Source organism: Marmota marmota, unplaced genomic scaffold (genome assembly GCF_001458135.2).
Source record: "Marmota marmota marmota unplaced genomic scaffold, marMar, whole genome shotgun sequence".
Lineage (NCBI taxonomy): Eukaryota > Metazoa > Chordata > Mammalia > Rodentia > Sciuridae > Marmota > Marmota marmota.
In genome coordinates, this window is record NW_026000229.1 from 283541 (window position 1) to 304160 (window position 20620).

At 33.8% G+C, this 20620-nt stretch overlaps 1 protein-coding gene across 5 annotated transcripts in view; it reads right to left on the minus strand.

The window, feature by feature from the left end:
- Positions 1 to 20620, minus strand: part of Ube3a (ubiquitin protein ligase E3A) — a 101784-nt gene extending 81164 nt beyond the window's left edge. For 2 of the 5 annotated variants that reach the window (XM_015480318.2, XM_048793314.1), the window contains exon 1: positions 20537 to 20553. The gene's annotated coding sequence lies outside the window, so the exon portion shown is untranslated. Of the gene's footprint in view, positions 1 to 20536 lie in introns of all 5 variants that reach the window. The other 3 variants (XM_015480321.2, XM_015480322.2, XM_015480319.2) reach the window with 3 other exon arrangements.

A 20620-nucleotide genomic window follows, 5' to 3' on the forward strand; every position in this document is an offset into this window, starting at 1 on the left:
TACTTCCCTATGCTCTGCAACTTCCATCTCCCATTCATCTCTCCAACCCTGTAAAAAACCCTACTCATTCTAAAGGTTTATGGCACAAAAATACAGCCTTCTAAACTTTCCTCCATACACAACCACTGTCTCCTTTGATTCTTATTTACATGTTCCCAATACCATAAAATAATTTATTAATGCCACCCTATATTTATTATTCTATGCCTTATAGTTATCTGTATACATCTGTCAGTGCCTCTAGTTATTATATGGTTGATGGCAGGGATCATCTCTTCCATATTATTTTCACAGTTATGGTAACTATGTTTTAATACCATGCTTCCTCCTTCCAAAAAAAAAAAAGCAGGGGGTGGAATCAGGATCTACAGACTAAAAAAAATATATGTTAAGTTAGTTCCAAATGCATTCATGGATGAACAATTCATTTCAAATTAACTAACTTTAATCTAATGTCAATTTACCAAAGTTTATTTCAAAGATTATGTTTAAAAAAAAAAAAAAGTTTGTTCCTAACAGAAAAGTTCCCTGACTTTCAGGGAACTTGCTTCGCTGGATATTAAAGCATACTATTATTCATTTAAATAATATTAAAATCAGTACACCTTTTTCAAAAAACTTGAACAGTATACACTAAAACTAAATATATGTATATCTAATAACTAAATTTCACTATGTATAAGAGATATGAATACATATTTTGACAAGACATCCATTGAAATGTTTACAGGAGCATTATTCTTCATAGCCCCAAATCAAAAATGACTAAAAATGTCCATCAATGGCAGAACAAAATGAGGTACATTCTTTAAAAAAAAAAAAAAATCACTATACAGCAATGACAATAACCAATTACTACAACCAACAATAAATCTCAAAAATATATTAAATGGAAGAAACCAGACACAACTACAGATGTTCCTCAACTTGTGATGAAGGATAAAACCTATAAGTTGAACATATGGTAAGTAAAAAATGCATTTAATATACCTAGCCTACTGAACATTATAGCTAGCTTAGCAATGCAGAACAGCAGTCTCCTCATTCTCAGAGGATCCAACACTCCCAGTTGGATCCCTGAAACCACACATAATACAAAACTCTATATATACTTTATTTTTTTCTACACACATACCTAGAAAGTTTAATTTATAAGTTGGGCACAATAAGAAACTAACAACACTAATAAACAACAATTATAACAATATGCTATAATAAAAATTATGTGAAGTTCTCTCAAAATATCTTATTGCACTTTTTTTGATATTAAACAACACTTAAAGAAACCATTTATGCCTCTTTATAATACCCAAATTGCTAGCATCACCACTCTTCCACTTTGGGGTCATTTTAAATTAAATAAGGGTTATTTGAATAAAAGCAGTATGAAACTGCAAATGTTGATGTGATTAACTGACCAATGGGGTGGGTAGTAGGCTGGACATATGATATGGTGGGTATGCTGGATAAAGAGATGATTCACATCCCAAGGAGCCCAATGGCCACGATACTCAGAATGAGGTGCAATTTAAAACTTATAATTGTTTCTAGAATTTTCTATTTAATATTTTCAGATCTCAGCTGACTGCGGATAACTAAAACTTCAACAAGAGAGACTGTAAAATATAAGTGACCTTCAATTTCATGGCTAACAGGGAGCTGTGTCAATGCCACTGCCCAGCACCATGAGAACATGAGAGAGTATCACAAGTGTATCACTAGCCTGGGGGTGGGGGGTATCAAAATTCAAAGCAGTTTCTACTGAATGCATACGGCTTCTGCACCATCATATGCAAGGTAAAAAATTGTAAGTTGAAACATAGTTGGGGACTATCTATAAACATGATTAATTCCAGTTTATATATATAATAAAACAGGCAAATCTGATCTATGCTTTTAGAAATAGGACAGTGGTTACCCCTGGGGGGAAATGGGTAGTGATGGAGTAAAGAGAATATGCTAATGCTTGTTGGCCTGGCTGAATATGCATGCTCAATATTTAACAAGCTACATATACTTATAAGCTCACTCTTCCGTATGTATACTACACTACAATCAAAGAGTTTATTTTAAAAACTAGGGTGGCATAAGCAGTAGACAAACAGATACACAGAACAAGAAATTAATAATAGAGAAAATTTCAAAATATATTACAGGTACTTCTTGTCAAAAATAAGAATGTGGGGCTGTGGTTGTGGCTCAGTGATAAGAGCATTTGCCTAACACGCGTAAGGCACTTATGCCGTTCAATCCTCAGAACGGCATAAAAACAAATAAATAAATAAAATGAAGGCACTGTGTCCATCTACAAATACACATTCTCTCTCTCTCTCTCTCTCTCTCTCTCTCTCTCTCTCACACACACACACACACACACACACACACACACACACACGAATGTTCAAACCCTGGGTAATAGGCAGCACAAGACTGTAACCCAAGCAAGAGAAAAGGAAATGGAATGAAATTACCTATCTAATTCTTGGAATTCTACCTGGAGGCACTTTTCAACCAACAGTCAATGTAGGGGAAGTCCAATCATAAGACAACAATCTCATTGAGGTGAGAGGCAGGATATCACAGTTGAGGGGGCCAAAAGTGGGTAAAATTTATGATAGAATAATAGAGAGGAAGGGAGCTATGCAGAGAAAAAGCTACAAAATACGGGCCACTTGAGAGTCTGTTGCAGTATAATCACTGCATAAGTGAAACACTCCATGAAGCTGAAAGAAGAGGAATTATGAACTGAAATATTCCCACTGCTTAGAAAGGACTGGCAAACTCCTGTGTTTTCTCCAACCATAGTGAAAATAAAATAAATGGACACTGGAACATTCAGTAGAGATTTAAAACAGGTCCTGACTTAGCAGTAGCTACTATCCTTAAAAGTAAAGGCTTCCTCTAGATACACCCTAATAAAGCCTTAAAGGGATCAGACTGACCAGAAAGTTATTTAGCTGACTGCCAAAATAAAATTCAACAAAATATTACTATAATCAGAATTTGTAAGAAACTGCTACTACACAAACAAACAGGAAAATACAACACATAACTAAGAGAAAAAAAAATCAGCAGATAAACTGAAAGGACTGAAGGAATCAGCAAATAAGGACTTTCAAACAGTATTACAAATTTGCTCAAGTTCCCCATAAACTTTCAATGAAGTAGACATATGAGCTCTATGACTTTTGATAGTAAGTCATAAAAATGCCATTCTACCTTGCACTCTTGGGATCTAGTCAAACATGCTATAAGGAAAACAGCCACACTGCAAGGGAGCCAAGTAGCTACATGTCAAACCAAAATGAAGCATTCCAGACCAGAGCTCCAGCTAAAGTCCTGACAGTTTGCATCAATCTGCAGATGTATGACTAAACAAACCTTAAGATGATGCTAGCCTCTGGTCTTCAAGTTACCCAGCTAATATGCTTAAAGCCAAGACAAGCTCTTCTTGCCAATTCCTGCACAAATTCAGTTTCAGAGGTAAAGTAAATGACTGTTGATGTTTAACTGTCCCCTTAAGGTGATCTGTTACACAGAAGAAAATAAATGGAACAGTACACTTGATTCCAGTTAATATACATGATGAAATTAAGGAAGTGGTACAAAAACATGTGTAACATCTGTTACTTACCTTGAAAAGCACAAAAAAGACAAACTAATAGAAGGATAGGTATGGATAAATATGAAACAAAGGAAATATAACAATGTTAATTGTACAATTACATGCCACAATTATTTTAAAGTCTACGTAAGTTTGAAAACTTTGTTCTTACACTATACACTAAGAGATATAATGTTTTTCAAGATAGATAGAAATAAGTTAAATATGTATTTTATAAATTCTAGAGTTGACCCTAGAGCAGCAAGAGCAGAGTTATAAGCTCAGAATGGAGACAAAACAAAATTCTTTAAAAAAATGCTCAATCCAGCTGGTCATAGTAGCACACACCTGTATTCCAAGATACTCAGGAGGTGGAGGGAAGAAAATCACAAGTTCAAGGCCAGACTGGGTAATGCAGTAAGACCCTGTCTCAGAATAAAATGAAAAGAACTGGGGATGTGGTTCAGTAGTAGAGAACTCGCCTAGCATACAATGAGGTGGTCCTGGGTTACATTCCCCATATGATAACAAAACAAACCCCCCACCTCATCCCCCCCAAAAAAACTCAATCCAAAAAGAAAGCAAGAAAGGAAGAAATTTGTTTTTTAAAAATTTAAATAGGGGGCTGGGGATGTGGCTCAAGCGGTAGCGCACTCGCCTGGCATGCGTGCGGCCCGGGTTCCATCCTCAGCACCACATACAAACAAAGATGTTGTGTCCGCCGAAAACTAAAAAAAAAAAATAAATATTAAAAAAAAATTCTCTCTCTCTCTTTAAAAAAAAATTTACATAGGACAAATAGAAAACAAGTAGTGTCTTAACTACAATAATATAATAAATGTAAATGAACAACACTCAAAAGGTAGAGTTTAAAAACCAATCAAAAAGCAAGATTCAACTATGTTGTCTAAAAGAAAGGCACATTAACTATGATGATAGATAAGTTAAAAGTAAAGGGATAGGCAAAAGGTATAAGATACAAAAACCAAACCTAAGAAAGGAGGAGAGCCTATGTTAATACTAGACAAAAGTGATTTTAGGACAAGGAACATCTAGGACATTTTATAAAGATAACAGGGATCAATTCATCAAATAGATCTAATAGTTCCAAATATGAATTTAGCTATTAATACAGCTTTAAAATATATAAAGCAAAAACGGACAAAAGGAAAGACAGCAAACTCCAAATCACAGTTGGGAGAATTCAATACTAATCCCTTAGTGATTAATAAAATAAATAGCCAGAAAAATCAGTAAAGATGCAGTATACATACATACATTTGACAAAGGGCTTATCTTCTGAAAAAGAATAGAATGTGTAAAACATGTGAACAGACATTCACAAAAGAAGAAAATTTAGTTATTAGGAAAATATAAATTAAAATGATAATGATACTTCACACAATAATGGCAATTATTTTTTAAAAACAACAAACTAACAAGTCTTAACAAGGCTGTGGAAAAACTAGAACCCTGGTAAAATGGTGCAACCACTGTCAAATACAGTGGGTTGGTCCATCAAAAAATTTAAAAGTATAATATTATCACCCAAAATATGTAGATACATAGCCCAAAGAATTGACAGAGTCAACTATATTTGTACATTGTTCATAGCAGCACTATTCACACTGCCAAAGAGTGCAAACAACCAAATACAGATGAATAGATAAAATGTGGTATGCACAATGGAATTTATTCAACCGTCAAGAGTCAAATTCTGACACGTTACAACCTGGATGAACCTTGAGGGTATTGTGCTATGTGAAATGAGCCAGACACAGTCCAAGTATCACTACTTCCAATAACAGGAAGTGCCTGGAATAGTCAAAATTTAGAGACAGAAATCAGAATAGTAATAATCAGGGGCTAGGGAAAAGAGGTAATGGGGAGTTATTGTTTAATGAGTACAGAGTTTTAATCTAGGAGAAAGAAAAATTGTGCAACTATCACCATTATCCATCACCAACTATGTGGTAATAGTTGCACAATTATCATGAATTTTATGCTATCTAACTGTATATTTAAAGTTGGTTAAAATGGTAAACTTTATGTTATGCATATTTTACCACAATTAAAACAAGAAACTGCCAAGGGATATCAAACATGCCTATCTGCAATTAAAGACACAGAATATAAAAATGTTGACAAGGATTTGGAGAAAACGGAACTCTCACCCATTGGATGAAATATAAACTTGTATAACCATGTGGAAAATAATTGTACAGTTCTCTACACATTTAAACCGAAACTAGTGACCTACCGTGTGATCTATTAATTCCAAATTAAGGGATTTACTTTAGAAAAATGAAAATGTTATAAAGACATGTACACAAAATATACCTTCATTCACAAAGGCTTAAAGCTGGAAACAATCTAAAGATTCATCAAAAAAAATGAATGAATAAATACACCATCCTAAAAGAAATTAGTCATACACACAAAATAGATGAATCTCAAAAACTAAGTGAAAGATGCCAGAAGAGTAAAAATGCACTGTTCCACTTATTTGCAATTCTAGAACAAACTAAACTAATACACTAGATAGTTGCCCAGAGCCAAGAGAGGAACAACTTCAATAAGACACAAGGGAACTTTTGAAGGGGAATCAAATATTCTAGCTTATGGTCATGGTGGCAATTAGTATTCACATTTGTCAAAATACATCCAACTGTACAGATAATAGGGGTATATAAATTATTCAAGAAAACTTGATTTTTTTCAAAGTTTGTGAAAACTTATTATAGAAAGATCCTTTAAGTGATCAAGACACTCAGATACCCAAGTGAAAGAAAATAAAAGGTAGATATTGCTCTTATACCATATCCAAAAATGTCACCTGCAATTCCTATCTAAACCATAGCATTCCATATACAAAATTATGAATTTTCAGATCTACATTTATAAATCTAAACCAACAAAGTACTATCATAAAAGTATGAAAGAAAACATAACAATATTTTAATACATCATCTTTGTAAGCATGCTAAAACAGCACCATGAAACACAGATTTACCTACATAAAGAATTTAAAGCTTCACTTGATTAAATACCATAAAGGTAAATGATGGATGATGAAACAATACCTGAAAATAATAGTAAAGGATTAAATAAGAGTGCTTTAAAATAATAAATAAAATCATTATAAAAAATGGACCAAAAGAGGGACTACCTATAAATATCAAATAAATAAAGCTACTTATAAATATTTTAAAGACTTTTATATGCACATAAAATAAAACAGCAATGAGTAAGTAAGTGGCTTCATGCATCATTTGAGGGCATGAAACTTGCTAAAAATGCTTTTTAAAAGGTAACTGTAATTGGCAAAATCTACCAAATCTTTAAATTGACATAGCTTAATGGCCTAACAATCCTGTTTGTGGGACTCTACCTTCCAGAAATAACAGGCACCATTATTTGTAAAGGCAAAATTGAAAGTAATCGAACTTCCATAATGGGAAAGTGTTTCAAAATATATTATGACCTCTCAGGGTTCCTAGTTCAGTTCTCAAGATTGATAGAACACAGGTTAAAGTCTTTCCATCTCAAATTTACTTCAGGACAAATGTTCATTAACACGATTTCTCACAGTTTAAATCCCCCTCCAATCATGTAGGCATGTGATGTTATATACATATTTAATGAAGTAATTAAAAAGAATTATTCAATTCTATTCTTTGGTTGTTTCTGGTCAAAACCTTTGTGCTATCTTTTAGTTCACTTTTATCCTATGTACTCAATTTTCAACCACTTCTCACCACCCTCATTGGCATCACCTGTCCAATGAAATTGTAATCACATACTAACTGGTTCTGCCCTAGTCCTCTTTCAGTCCATGATCAAAACAGCAACCAGGGGCTGCAATTGTGGCTCAGCGGCAGAGTGCTCACCTAGCAAGTGTGAGGCCCTGAGTTTGATCCTCAGCGCCACATAAAAGTAAATAAATAAAGGTACTGTGTCCAACTACAACTAAAAAATAAATATTAAAAAAAAGTGATCTTACTAAAGCCCTAAGTCATATATTTCTCTCCCATTCAAAAACTTCCAATGAATTTCCCTATCATTCGAAGATTAAAAACAAACTCCTAATTATGACCAAAGGACCTATACCCTCCACTATCTGACTCTAATTTTCCATCATTTATTTTTCTAAAGCCACAATGGCCATCTCCCTGTTCTCACACACAATAAATACTCTTCCACTTTAGGGTCTCCTATTCACCACAACCTTTGCCTGAATGTTCTTCCCCCCAAAATCCACATGGCTATCTCCTTCAATTTTTTGCCCAAATTACCATTCCAGTGAGGTTTTCCCTGATAACCCTATCTAAAATTTCCCCTCATCCTTCCCATTTCCAAAAACTTTATATCCCACTTCCTTTATTTTTTTTTCTCTTTAGGACCATGTATCATGTAACATTATTTTGCATACCTTGTTTGTGATTTCTTTCCACTTTTTATATATTTTATTTATTATCTTTCCATTTCTAGCATACAAGTGCCTTTGGCAGGGATTTAGATGGATTCTGGACACTGCTGCCACTATCAGAATCTAAAAAATACCAGCCACACCAGTGTTCAATGAACTATAAATAAATGAAACAGACATACATATAACTGTTTATTTCTATATTGTTAAAAGAAAAAATAAGTTATATAGAACACAGGTTTAGTATACAAAAATCTATGTATAAGTAATGAATAATCTGAAAATGAAGTTAAGAGAACAATTCCATCTGCAGTCACAGCAAGAACAAAAATTCTTAGGAATAAGCATAACAAAAGTACTAAATAAGTAAAAGAAAACCCTGGACACTGAAAACTACAAAATATAAGAGGGTTGGGGGTATATATTATAAACTCTGTGGTAAAATGCTTACCCGGCATGCACAAACCCTATATTTATTCCTGAGCACCACAAAATAAATCATCGATAGAAATAAATGGAAAGATATCTCATACCCAGAGATCAAAAAAGATATAATAGTAAACCATCAATACCCCTTGTGTAAATACATTTATGTATATATGTTGTATATAAATCATATGTATTGAATGCATAAATATTTGCATATTTATATAGCTCTATATACATACAGACACACATATACATATAAAACAGATTTACAGACAATAAAAACCCTATCAAAGAAACCTGCAAGTATATTCCTCCAAGAAAGAAATCACTATTGACATTTTACCTGTATTTAATAGATTTCTCAGGGGCATGTATAGATATGTATCTCTCTCTCTCTCTCTCTCTCTATATATATATATATACACACACACACACACACACACGCACACACACACACCAGCAATAACAATATTAGAAGACAAAAAATTAGGGATTGGAAAGAAGATGATTCAGTCTGAGAAAGAGAACTGCATTTAAACAGATACCAGTTATAGAATTAATTTTGATTCGTTTCATCAAAATATATTTCTACAAAATCTGGATGGTAAATTTTTTGGTTTATAGGAATTATACAACTGATTTCCTGGTAAAGTAAGCCTATGGACAGAATAAAAATCATTACATTTATTTTAGGGCTAACAGAAAAGCCATACAGTAAGTAGGGTACTCTTGTTGGTACTTTAGAAATAAAGAGTTGCCATGATTAGAACCTCAGCCCTTTTTTGTGTGTGTTGGTTGGCTCCTTTCACTTTCCTGTTAAGACACAAAATACCTTAATCTTCAGTGACTCTTTTAACATTGTCTCTCATGGAATTTTAATGACATCCAGGTTTAATAAAATATCTAAATTTCTATAAGTGACAGAAATCAGCCAGATACTAGATATGTAACAAAACCTAGTAACAAAATATTGTCTCTTAGGCTGGGGGTGTGGTTCAGTGGCAGAGCACATGTCTGGCATGTGTGGGTTCGATCCTCAGCATTACATAAAAATAAATAAATAAATAAAGGAATTGTGTCCATCTACAACTAAAAAAAAATTTTTTTTTAAATTCTCTCTTAAATGATGAAGGTGGTATTTCTGACTAAAGAATAGTTTTATAGCTATTTAAAAAAAAACTTCACCAGGCATATGTAAAAATAAATGTCACAGGTATCTCTAGAAATTTATAATACAGTGAAAATACAAGTTATTTTGCAAAATAACTCTAAAATTCATAAGGAAATTTTTAAAACCCAAACAGTCAAAACAATATAAAAAAGAACAATAGTTTGAATATTTACATTTTCTGATTTCAAACCTTACTAAAAGATATAATAAAAGATATAATAATTAAAATTGGCATAAGACCATACAGACCAATGGAATATAACTTGGATTCAAAATGTAAATCCTTATATTTATGGTTGATTCATGGGGTCAGAATAGTCTTTTCAACAAATGGTGCTGGGACAAATGAATATCTACTAGGAAAAGAATAAAGCCTAAAGCTGGAGCCCACATACATGCGCAAATTAACTTAAAACAGATATAGACCTAAATATAATAATTAAAACTACACAACTTAGAGAAAGCAAGTATATACCTTTGTAACTCAAATTAGCCAGTGGCTTCCCAGATAATGACACCAAAAGCACAAGCAACAAAAGAAAAATCTAACTAGACTTCACCAAAATTAAAAATATGTATTTCCAGTGAAACTCATGAAGTAAAAAGGCAATCCACAGAATATGGGGGGAAATATTTACAATTTCACATCTCTGATAAGAGTCTTATGTACAGAATATATAAGGAACTCTTATAACCCATCAATAAACAAATTCTGAAGGATTTAAACAGATATTTCCCCAAAAGAAATAGGCAATGAGCACATAAAATGATGCTCATTAAGTCATCAAGAATCTGCAAATAACAGTCACTAAGACACTTTCAAACCTACAAGAATGAATAAAAAAACAAAGGACAGAGACGACTGACAAGAAAATAGAATAATCAGAATCCTCATATTGCTGGTACAACTATAAAATTGATTAGCAATTCCTCAAGTGTTAAACTTTGAGTTACTGTATGACCCAGCAGTTTCACTAGAGATGTATACTCAAGGGAATTAAACAGCCCAAAAGCTTGTTCACAGCAACAGTATTCATAATAACCAACTGATGGAATAAACAATATGGAGTATATCTACAAAATGTTACTCATTCATAAAGAAATGAAATGCAATAATATGATACAACAGAATGAACCTCAATAACCCCATGCTAAGTAATGAAGCCACACAAAAGGACACATAGTGTATGAATTCCACAGAAGAACTTGAAAAACTAGTTTTAAATTATTATGGAATAGTAAAGGTTCAAGAAGAGCCAAGAATTTGGGAAATAATACAGGCGGAAGCTGAGAAAACTCCCAAATTTCAAAGCTTTATATAAAGCTATTATAAATAAAACAATAGTAGTATAGTGGGACCATTTTTTGGAAATAATTAATCAAACAAAAAAGAATGAAGAAGTTAAAATCATACCCAAGCATATGGGAGATGATTCAAGTGACATTTTAAAAAAATATATGGGGGAAGAATTAATAATGTTGGAACTACTAGTTTTTCACACGTTAAAAAAAAAAAAATTCCTAACTTCCTTAAGATGGACCTAAACGCCAAAAAAAAACAAACAAACAAAAAAAAACAAGTAAATAATTAGGAATAAAAAGTCCTATTAGAGTAATTCCTCAAAACAAAAAGCACAAATCCTAAGAACAACTCCTTATTTTGACATCAAAAACTGAAATTCCTGGCTGGGGATGTGGCTCAAGTGGTAGCGCACTCGCTTGGCATGCTGGAGGCACTGGGTTTGATCCTCAACACCACATAAAGATAAAATAAAGATACTGTGTCCACCTAAAACTAAAAAATAAATATTTTTAAAAACGCTGAAATTCCAAAGGATAAAAAAGAATACAAGGACCAGATTTTATATTTTATATTTTTCTGAAAACTTTCCTTGGCTACATTGTAAAGTAAAAAGGTTGGATGAGATGACCTTTAAGATCTTTTTCAATATAAATGTACAATGGTGTCTCTTTTCTTAGAAGAAAAGTACTTTTTAACTTATGAAATATTTAAAACATACAGAAAATAATAAAATTCACATCTTTTTACCAAGCACTCCACATAATGAAGTAAATGCAAATTATATAGCATTTCATATCCATCATTTTTAGCAAATATTTTAAAATCTGACAATCTCAAGAACCAGGGAAGGATTCTAAAAACAAAAATGCCCACACACTGCTAACAAAGTATATTTGGCTAATCCATTTTAACAGAATTCAGCAATATCATAAAATTAAAAATACTCAGATCCTATTTCCCACCAATCTCTTTTATGGATCTTCCCAAGAGAAACATCTGCAGAGGCAGACACATGTATAAAAAATGCATAAGCATTACTTATAAAAGCAAAATAGGAAACAAATAAAAATACTCATCAATAGTGAGATAAAAACATTTTATATCTGTATACAACGGAGGACCATAAAGCAATAAAACCAAATTAGCTCCACCTGTACCAACATATGTTATCTCAAAACTTAATATTGACACCTTCCCCACCCCACCCCCCGCTTTTTGGGAAGTACTAGGGATTGAACCCAGGACCTGTGTATGCTAAACAAGTGCTCTGCCACTAAGCTACATCTCCAGCCCAATATTGACTTTAAAAACCTGATGAAAGGAAGGCATGGTAGGTCTTGCCAACAATCCCAGTGTCTCAGCCTCTTGGGAGGCTGTATCAAAATTAAAAATGGGCTAGGGATGTGGCTCAGTAGTTAAGTGGCCCTGGGTTCAATCTCAAATACTAATACTAATAATCTACTGAAAGATATACAAAACATATCTGCAAGAATTTAAACACCTTATATCACTTATGACACATGTACAAAGCAAAACTATAAAATGTATTCAAGAATCTCAAGACAGTTGTTATTCTGGGTAAAAAGAGAGGGCACTAACACTTGGAGGAATGCAGTTGCTACAAGTGAGTCACTATAGGGTTACTCATTTTTTCTCCAAAAGATCAAATCTGACATAATTTCCATTTGGGGGTGGTATGTAAATGGATATTCATTATTTTCTATGTTTTAAATATTTGGGAATTAAAATATCTACATATATTTTAAAAATGCATTAGTATATAATGTCCTAGCTTAAAATGTCACAGTCTTGGAGATCATCAAACTTCTTATAACTAAGAAAAGATACACTACTAAAAACATAATTAATATAAATACTATTGCAACATGGCAATTTAGATACATGCTAGCATTAAGTATAGATACTTTACATCTTCATCACTGAAGAGATAAGCCCATTTCTGAAAATCTGGACTTAACTAGCAATAAGAACACATGCATACACACATCAACACCTCCACCTTGTCTCTGAATGACTAGCTGAAATTCAGCACAGGCACAAAAGTGATACATTTTACAATAAGATCACTTGCCTATTTGCACTTAAAACTCTTTTATTTTCTCAAGCCTGGAGTACTGATTGTTCCTGATCATTCACACATAGTTCATGAGCCCATAGCAATAAAGCAAGCCTGAACAAACTAGAAAGCAGTTCACTCATTCCAGCATTTACAAATTCCTAAATCTGCATATGGAAAAAAGAGTTTGTGCACAAACATTTACTGGTCTTTTACTCCATTCAGCAGTAAAAAAAAAAAAAAAATACTTAATTTCAATTGAGATAAGTGACTCTATTCTCCAGTTGAGATCCATCTGTTTTGTTTTGCGGTTTTGGGGATTGAATCCAGAGCCCCATGCATCTAGTAAGTGCTCTACCACTGAGCTATATAACCAGTCTGAGATGCATCCCTTATCTTCAATTTATGCCAAAAGATGTAATTTTCAGGATTGGTGATGAGGATGATCCCATACTGAATTAAATAAAACAAGACCATCATTTCTAAAATAATTTGAAATATGATACACTGAGCAATAATTACACAACATAATTTGAAATGCTGAAATCTAGTTTCTTGTGTGTAAAAAACTAAAATTAGCTGGGCACAGTGGTGCACACCTATGATCCCAAGGCTCAGAAGGCTGAGGCAGGAGGATCCCAAGTTCAAAGCCAAGAGAGGCACTATGCAAATCAATGAGACCCTGTTTCTAAATAAAATACAGAACAGGGTTGGGGATGTGGCTCAGTGGTGGAGTGCCTGAGTTCAATCCCTGTATCCACCCCCCGAAAAAACCCACTAAAATTAACAAGTTATTCGAATACATTATTATATTTGAATTTTATTTCAATACTGTAATCTACTTTTAAGAAATACTTCCAATTGAGCCCAGTGGATTCATTAGTTATCCAACTTTATCCATTTAATTCCCCAATTTCCCTCTTTGTTCTTTAAATCTGTTTAATATATTACAAAGACAGCATAATGCTTAAGACAGAGTGAGAATGAAGCAGATTAAGTAATTAGGGACCCTTTCATCTCTCATAAACTGCATTTGGATTATCTTAAACAGCATATTTTCTATCACAGAACACTGTCAGCACACTTCAAAAAACTAGGAAAGAAAAATATTACTCCCATTAATCTTTGTATGAAATAAGATTTATCTATTGGCATAAATGTTGCATACAATAGGTGCTCAAAAGACTAATGTTTAATTCCACCCCAAAGAAAGTTTAAATATTTAACAAAGGAAAATTAAACTTCCTTATTAATAGCTCACTGTATGGTTAGCAAAACTGCTCTATACACAGAGAGGGGAACAATATTTTAGGATTCTTAAGATAATTAATGTCAGATCAGTCAGGAGCTGGAAATAACCCATATTTCCCCCCATGATATATTAGCTTTACATAGAAAACACTACTGGCCATTTCATCATTAATTTTCCAAAGCATGACATTTGATAATAGATAGGAAAGTATTTGGTAATAGGTAGGAAATTCCTTTAGTGGTATCTACAGTGCTAAAGGTAACAAATAAGAAGAAAATAAAGAATCTGTTTTATAGGGAGAACTAGAGTGTGTAAGGAAGTAGCAAATGAGGTTTGTCTATAGTGAATGATGCACACCTGGCTGGTTGTTATTGTTCTCTGTGTTGTCTATATATTTAATTGGGAGAGGGGGTTCAAAATTAATTCTATTATCACAAAGAATATACAAATATATAAGCCATGATGGTGGCTACAGTCTACAAGGGCAATTCTAAGACTACTTCTTCATATTTGAGAAGATAATGCTGATTGTAGAAGTCCATTAGAAGCTTGAAATGGATAAGTCATCCCTTTTGAGGCAAGGAAATAGTCATGTATGAACAGAATATGTGTGGAAGCATACACTGACAGCGTCTTCATTTAGTCCACATCTATGTAGTTTTGTGCAACAATGCTTATCTCAAACATGAAAAATAACATCAATTTCTCAAAATATGTATGTATGAATGTATACAAACATACATACATAGGGTACACATTAAAAACTAGAAAAGAGCTACAGTAATAAAGGCAATAAATAAGAAGAAAATAAAGAATCTGTTTTATAGGGAGAACTAGAGTGTGTAAGGAAGTAGCAAATATGAGGTTTGTCTATAGTGAATGATGCCTACAAAGAGAACAAAAAAATTTTTTCATGTTTGATTTCTGTAGCTTAATGGAATCTATGCTACACTACTCAACTGTCCTGACAAGTATATAAGACCAACTTCTGGAACACCCTGAGCTGCCAAGGGTTAACAGCATTAGACTCTACTGACTAGCCAAGAGTTTCACGAAAAGATTTTATCCTAATTGTATTAGTAAGTCTTCAGAACTTATATAGCACCTGTATGCTTTTGCTTGAGATACAGATGCTGAATTTAATAAAGTCTTACATAGGATTCTGTTCTATGATCTAGAGGCAAAACCATACATGAGATTCCTGTTCAGATTTCCTGGAACTGAACTTTATGAATAATCTGATTCCATAGGATTCTATGTCCCCTAAAACCTCTCTTCTTCTCAGGTCAATCCACTCACTTGCCATTTATCAAATTAAAACTACATATCAAATAGAGAAAAATCACAAAAGGAATCTGACTTCAAATCAGTCACACTAAATGATGTATTAATAACTTTTCTACAATAGATGTATTACCAAGATCTATTGTTCATTTCAAATGTACTTACCATATTTAAAGTAAATTGACTTACTATACATTTCCCCAAATAATATTTCTAAATAGAGGTTAACTGTTTAAAACAAATAAACAAACAAACAAACAAAAAAAAACACATGAAAATGTATGTACCAAGATTCTAGTCACCTGCCTGTCTACCACACACCAATCTTCTTAGGCAAATCACTAGGTCAATTATTAATTCACTTTTCAACAATCACACATATAATATATATTATACATAAATATATAAAAGTCCTCAGAAACAAAACAAGTAAGGAACTTCAAGGAACAAAGGCTTTTAGAAAACTAAATGACCTGCTTGTAACCAGTTGAGAAGCTAGAGAAAACAAAGGAGCCCAAGATCTTCTGACATCAAAGCTAGCGTGCTCCTTTCTCCATTTCAATGGTCCAGGGTGGCTTCTGTTCATTGAACCTGTTGAAATGCTGAAGAACTTAAAATCTTATACAATTTTAGAGGGGTAAATCCTAAATCTTAGAAGCAAACAGTAATAGCTGACTTCTAGCTAAATCTCAAGCACAAAGAGCAATATTAAAAAATAATCTTATTTCATTCTCAGGTTACTAATACTTATTAATAACCTTTCCAAATTATTATCCATATTGGAATTTACTTGATAAAGATAACTTACATCAAAGCACTATTAGTAACATTTTTGAGATTAAATTAAATGAAAGTTGGCAAAGATATTCACTATATATTTGTTAATAGGTCCTTTTATTAAAGAAATATATACAGCATCTTTAAGTATTTCAAACATCTCACATTTGGATATGGAATATAAGTTTCTACAAGATTAGTACTAATTATTTCTATTAAATTTTGTTTTTTAGTAGAAGAAAAGGTCTACTGGTGGTACTTCATTTGCTTCTATTAATACTGTAGAAAATAACTCCACAAGTTGATGGATAATTACAAAGTGTTAACTACTCTTCACAACGGTAAGACAAAACATGTACAGAGCATGCAAAGACCTAACTACATGCAAAGTCATAACTAGAATCTGAACTAGAGTCCAGAGATGCTGGTTATGGCCCCACCACCTGTGAGACATTAAGAAAACCATCTTTACACTTCAATTATGTATAAAATGAAACAGAGTAGGATAATCCTACTCAGGTTTACAACATCTAAGAATCTATTACTAGAAGACATAATGATAATCACCACCCCCCAAAAGAAGGAGTATTCACAGGCAAGTACTAAATTCTTTAAATTATACAAACACACACACAGAGATCTAGAAACACTAACACACATATGCCCAAATATTGAATGGTGCGCTAGGACCAAAACCTGAAGTAAAAAACATGCCAAAGGGATGTAAAAAAGTAAAACAGGTAGAGTAGAAGGTGGGGGATGGGAGGTGTTAAATCTATAGAAATCTGCCCTAAAGCTTAAAGGGCAGAGAATGGAGACTGAAGTTCCATATTTAACAGGACTTTACTAATTTTTTTTAATGTGTTTTATGGAGAAAATCACTAGACTCATCAACTTCCAAATGTCTTTGTGGCTTCTGTAATGTATCTTGGCTCATAGTAGCCACAGTAGGTACCTAAGAGATATTAGTGGACCCCCTGCTAATTCACTGGTAACTAACTGAAGAATACTCTAAAACTACAGTCTCAATATTTGTGTCCCCTACAAATTCCTATGCTGAAAGCCTAAATGACGCAGAAATTACCTAAAGAAATACAAGTGATTAAAGGTTATATGCCAAAGACACTGTAGGCACCCAAAGAATCCTGTTAAATGGACTAGACAAGTGGGATGACTAATAAGTACCCTAACTTACAAAGTTACTTTTTAGGAGGCAGGACTTTGGGGAAGATCTGCCCCCATGAATGGATTAATGCCCTTACTGAAGAGGCCCAAAGGAAAACCCCTTTACCCTTTTCACTACAGAAGGTTACAGTGAAAAGGTAGCTATCTTAAGATCCAGGAAGAAAGCCCTCACCAAACATACAGGAATTTGCCAGCACCCTGATCTTGGACTTCTCATCCTCCAAAACTGTGAAAAATAATTTTTTAAAAAAATAATTGTTTGTCTCCAGTATTTTATAATAACAGCCTGAAGAGACTAAGACATCTAGTAACATACTCTCAGGTAAACACTAGGAATCCTCTGAGTCCTTGCCCTCTAAAAGTTGAGTTCACACTGTGAAAGAAAACAAGTAGTATAAAGCATAAAATGCTATAGGTCACTATGTATATAGTACTTCAGACCTTTCCAAAAAAAAAAAAACTGAAGAGGAAGACTATAAGGTAACATTTATTGAGTGCCCATGGATTAAGCATTTAACATGTTTGCAAATCTGAGTTAGTTTCACCATCCTGTCTTACAGATAACAAAACTGTGATTCACCAAAATTAAAAACAGGTTCTAATGGCAAAGCTATTTCCACTATATGTACCAAGATATCTCTGATTACATTATCTTTACACTTGTCTGAGAGGGGAATTTTCAAAGCTATTCAAAATTATCATCCTGAATTATGATGAAAAGAGCATTTAAGACTTTTTTTAAAAAAAATACAACCTTGTGGCACATGCATTACTTACTTGAATGATCACTTTTTGATTTCTCTTCACCCATGAACATCAGAAAACTGTACCTTTTAATAGCTGTATATTCACCTTAAATGCACCTGCATTTAAGCCTGTACAATTTATTAAGTCTAAATAAAAAGTATACAACATGATTGGATAATATAACCAATATTCATTTTAAAAAATAGAAATTTGGAAACATTAAGTGCTCAGGAAGAAAAACTGAGATATGATCCATCTATAGTTTTGGGTCATTCCAATATTGAAATAATAAATTATTACAATTATTTTGAGAAAGGAGACTGACGCAGAAATCACCCAAAGTTTAAGAAATACAAATGATTAAAGGTTACAGGCCAAAGACACTGTAGGCACCCAAAGAATCCTGTTAAATGGACTAGACAAGTGGGATGTCTAATAAGTACCCTTACTTACAAAGTTACTTTTTAAGCTATGAAAAAAAAAATAATAAGGGTATATTTTAAGAGCTATAAAACAAAAGCAGACTACAAAACCTCTGAAATCAAAACACAGTATGTTGTATCTCTGCATAGGTTACACTCCTCAGGGATGAGGGCAATGTCCAAAAGACGGTGTGTACACTACTTAGCACACTAATGCTAGTTAAATATTGACAAAATAAGACTTTCATAGCTTATTTTCATAGCTTACACATTCTATTTTTATAAATAAAGATTACAAATTATTTCTATATTTTTGCATCCTTCTATGCATATCACAAATATGTAAAAATTATAAATTATTTCTGAAGTTTTTTTTTTTTTTTTGCTGTTGTGAATGTTGTTTTGTTTTGTTTTGTTTTTAAGTCGGTTTTTGTGGTGCTTTTTAATGTTTAGGAGTCATCCTTAAAGCTTATTAACAGCATCATTAATACTGTATTCAATTCATTAAAAACATGATAAGTAGCTTATATTTAAAAGCAAATCCAATTCCAAAACTATTTTCACTACACATACCAAGACCAAATTTTTTTTCTCTCTCGTAAATTCTAAATTTTACATGATTTACCAAATAATTTCTTAAGTAAGTGTATTTAAGTGTAGTCAGATGTGTAAGAAAAACGCTTCTGATGCCACTTGTTCAATTTAGCCACCAAGATTTACTGGGTACCGACGTGTCTTTGACATAACTTTTAATATTTTTATTTCTTAAACCTTAAACTTTAGGTTGTCTTTATTTCAAATTCCCTTCCCTTTCCAAAAAAACAGAAACAAAAAACACTGTAGAATAAACCATTTGGGTTTTTTCCCCCAATACTGAATGAATGGAATGATCAAAAATTATGGGCCATATCCATATTAGGCCTGTAAATTCCATATGCTATTCAGTTTATATTTCCAACAGCACCCTAGCCAGTAAATAAATATAATCTCAAACAGATTTTGCGGTGTTTCTATTTTAATACGACCACAGGAAGCCAAAAATAATAGACTAGATTATCTTTCTAGAATTCTAAGATTAACCAGTGTCTGCATTAAAATCATATTTTATATTTTACATATTAAAAAAATATTTGGCACACTTAATTCTGGCTTTACCAACAAAAGCCTCTACCCCAAGATGAGGAAAACATCCTTTTCATTCTTTAACTAGAAAGGTTAAAAAAAACAAAAAAGCCACCCGCTTTAAGATTTGCATTTATATTTAAGTCAGCTCTAACAAACCCAAGAACTCACGTTCAAATCCAGAAACCTGGCGATCAACAAGACATGACTAATCTGTGAGCACAATCCTTGGGACTGACATACCACTTCATCCGCCCTCCCTCAGTATCAATCCACCCCCAAAACCCCAACCCACTATGCACACGATTAAATATGTTTTCCCCAAGAGAGCCGAAAACGCCGAGAAAGAGCTCCCCTTTGAATGAAAAGGCATCCTTTGCTAGTAGAGGCCCTGGCCGGCTCTGCGATCCTAGCTCCAATAGGGCCCCATCTAGACGCCCAGCACGTCCGCCCCGCCCCGGGCCCTCTCGAGTCCCCTTGGACGACAAAACCCTCCCTCCAGCGTATAACCAGGACTGACAGTTAAGGCTGCAGCAGCCGCGGCCACCAGGGGCCTACTCCTGGCACCGGCCCCTCAACACCACGCGCCCCCAAACACTCTATCCGGCAGAGGTGGGGGTGGGGGAAGGGATGCCTATCCTTGCCAGAAGGGTCCCGAAGGATGGCGAGGGCAAAAAAGGAGACCGAGGGGAGAACGCGCTCCGGGCCCAGACCGAGTCCGCAGCAATACTAACCTGTCGTCGCCCCCGCGCCTGGGCTGCGGCCCTCGCAGCTGCGGCCGCTTCACTGGTCGTCGTCGCCCTCGCCCACCGCCTCCG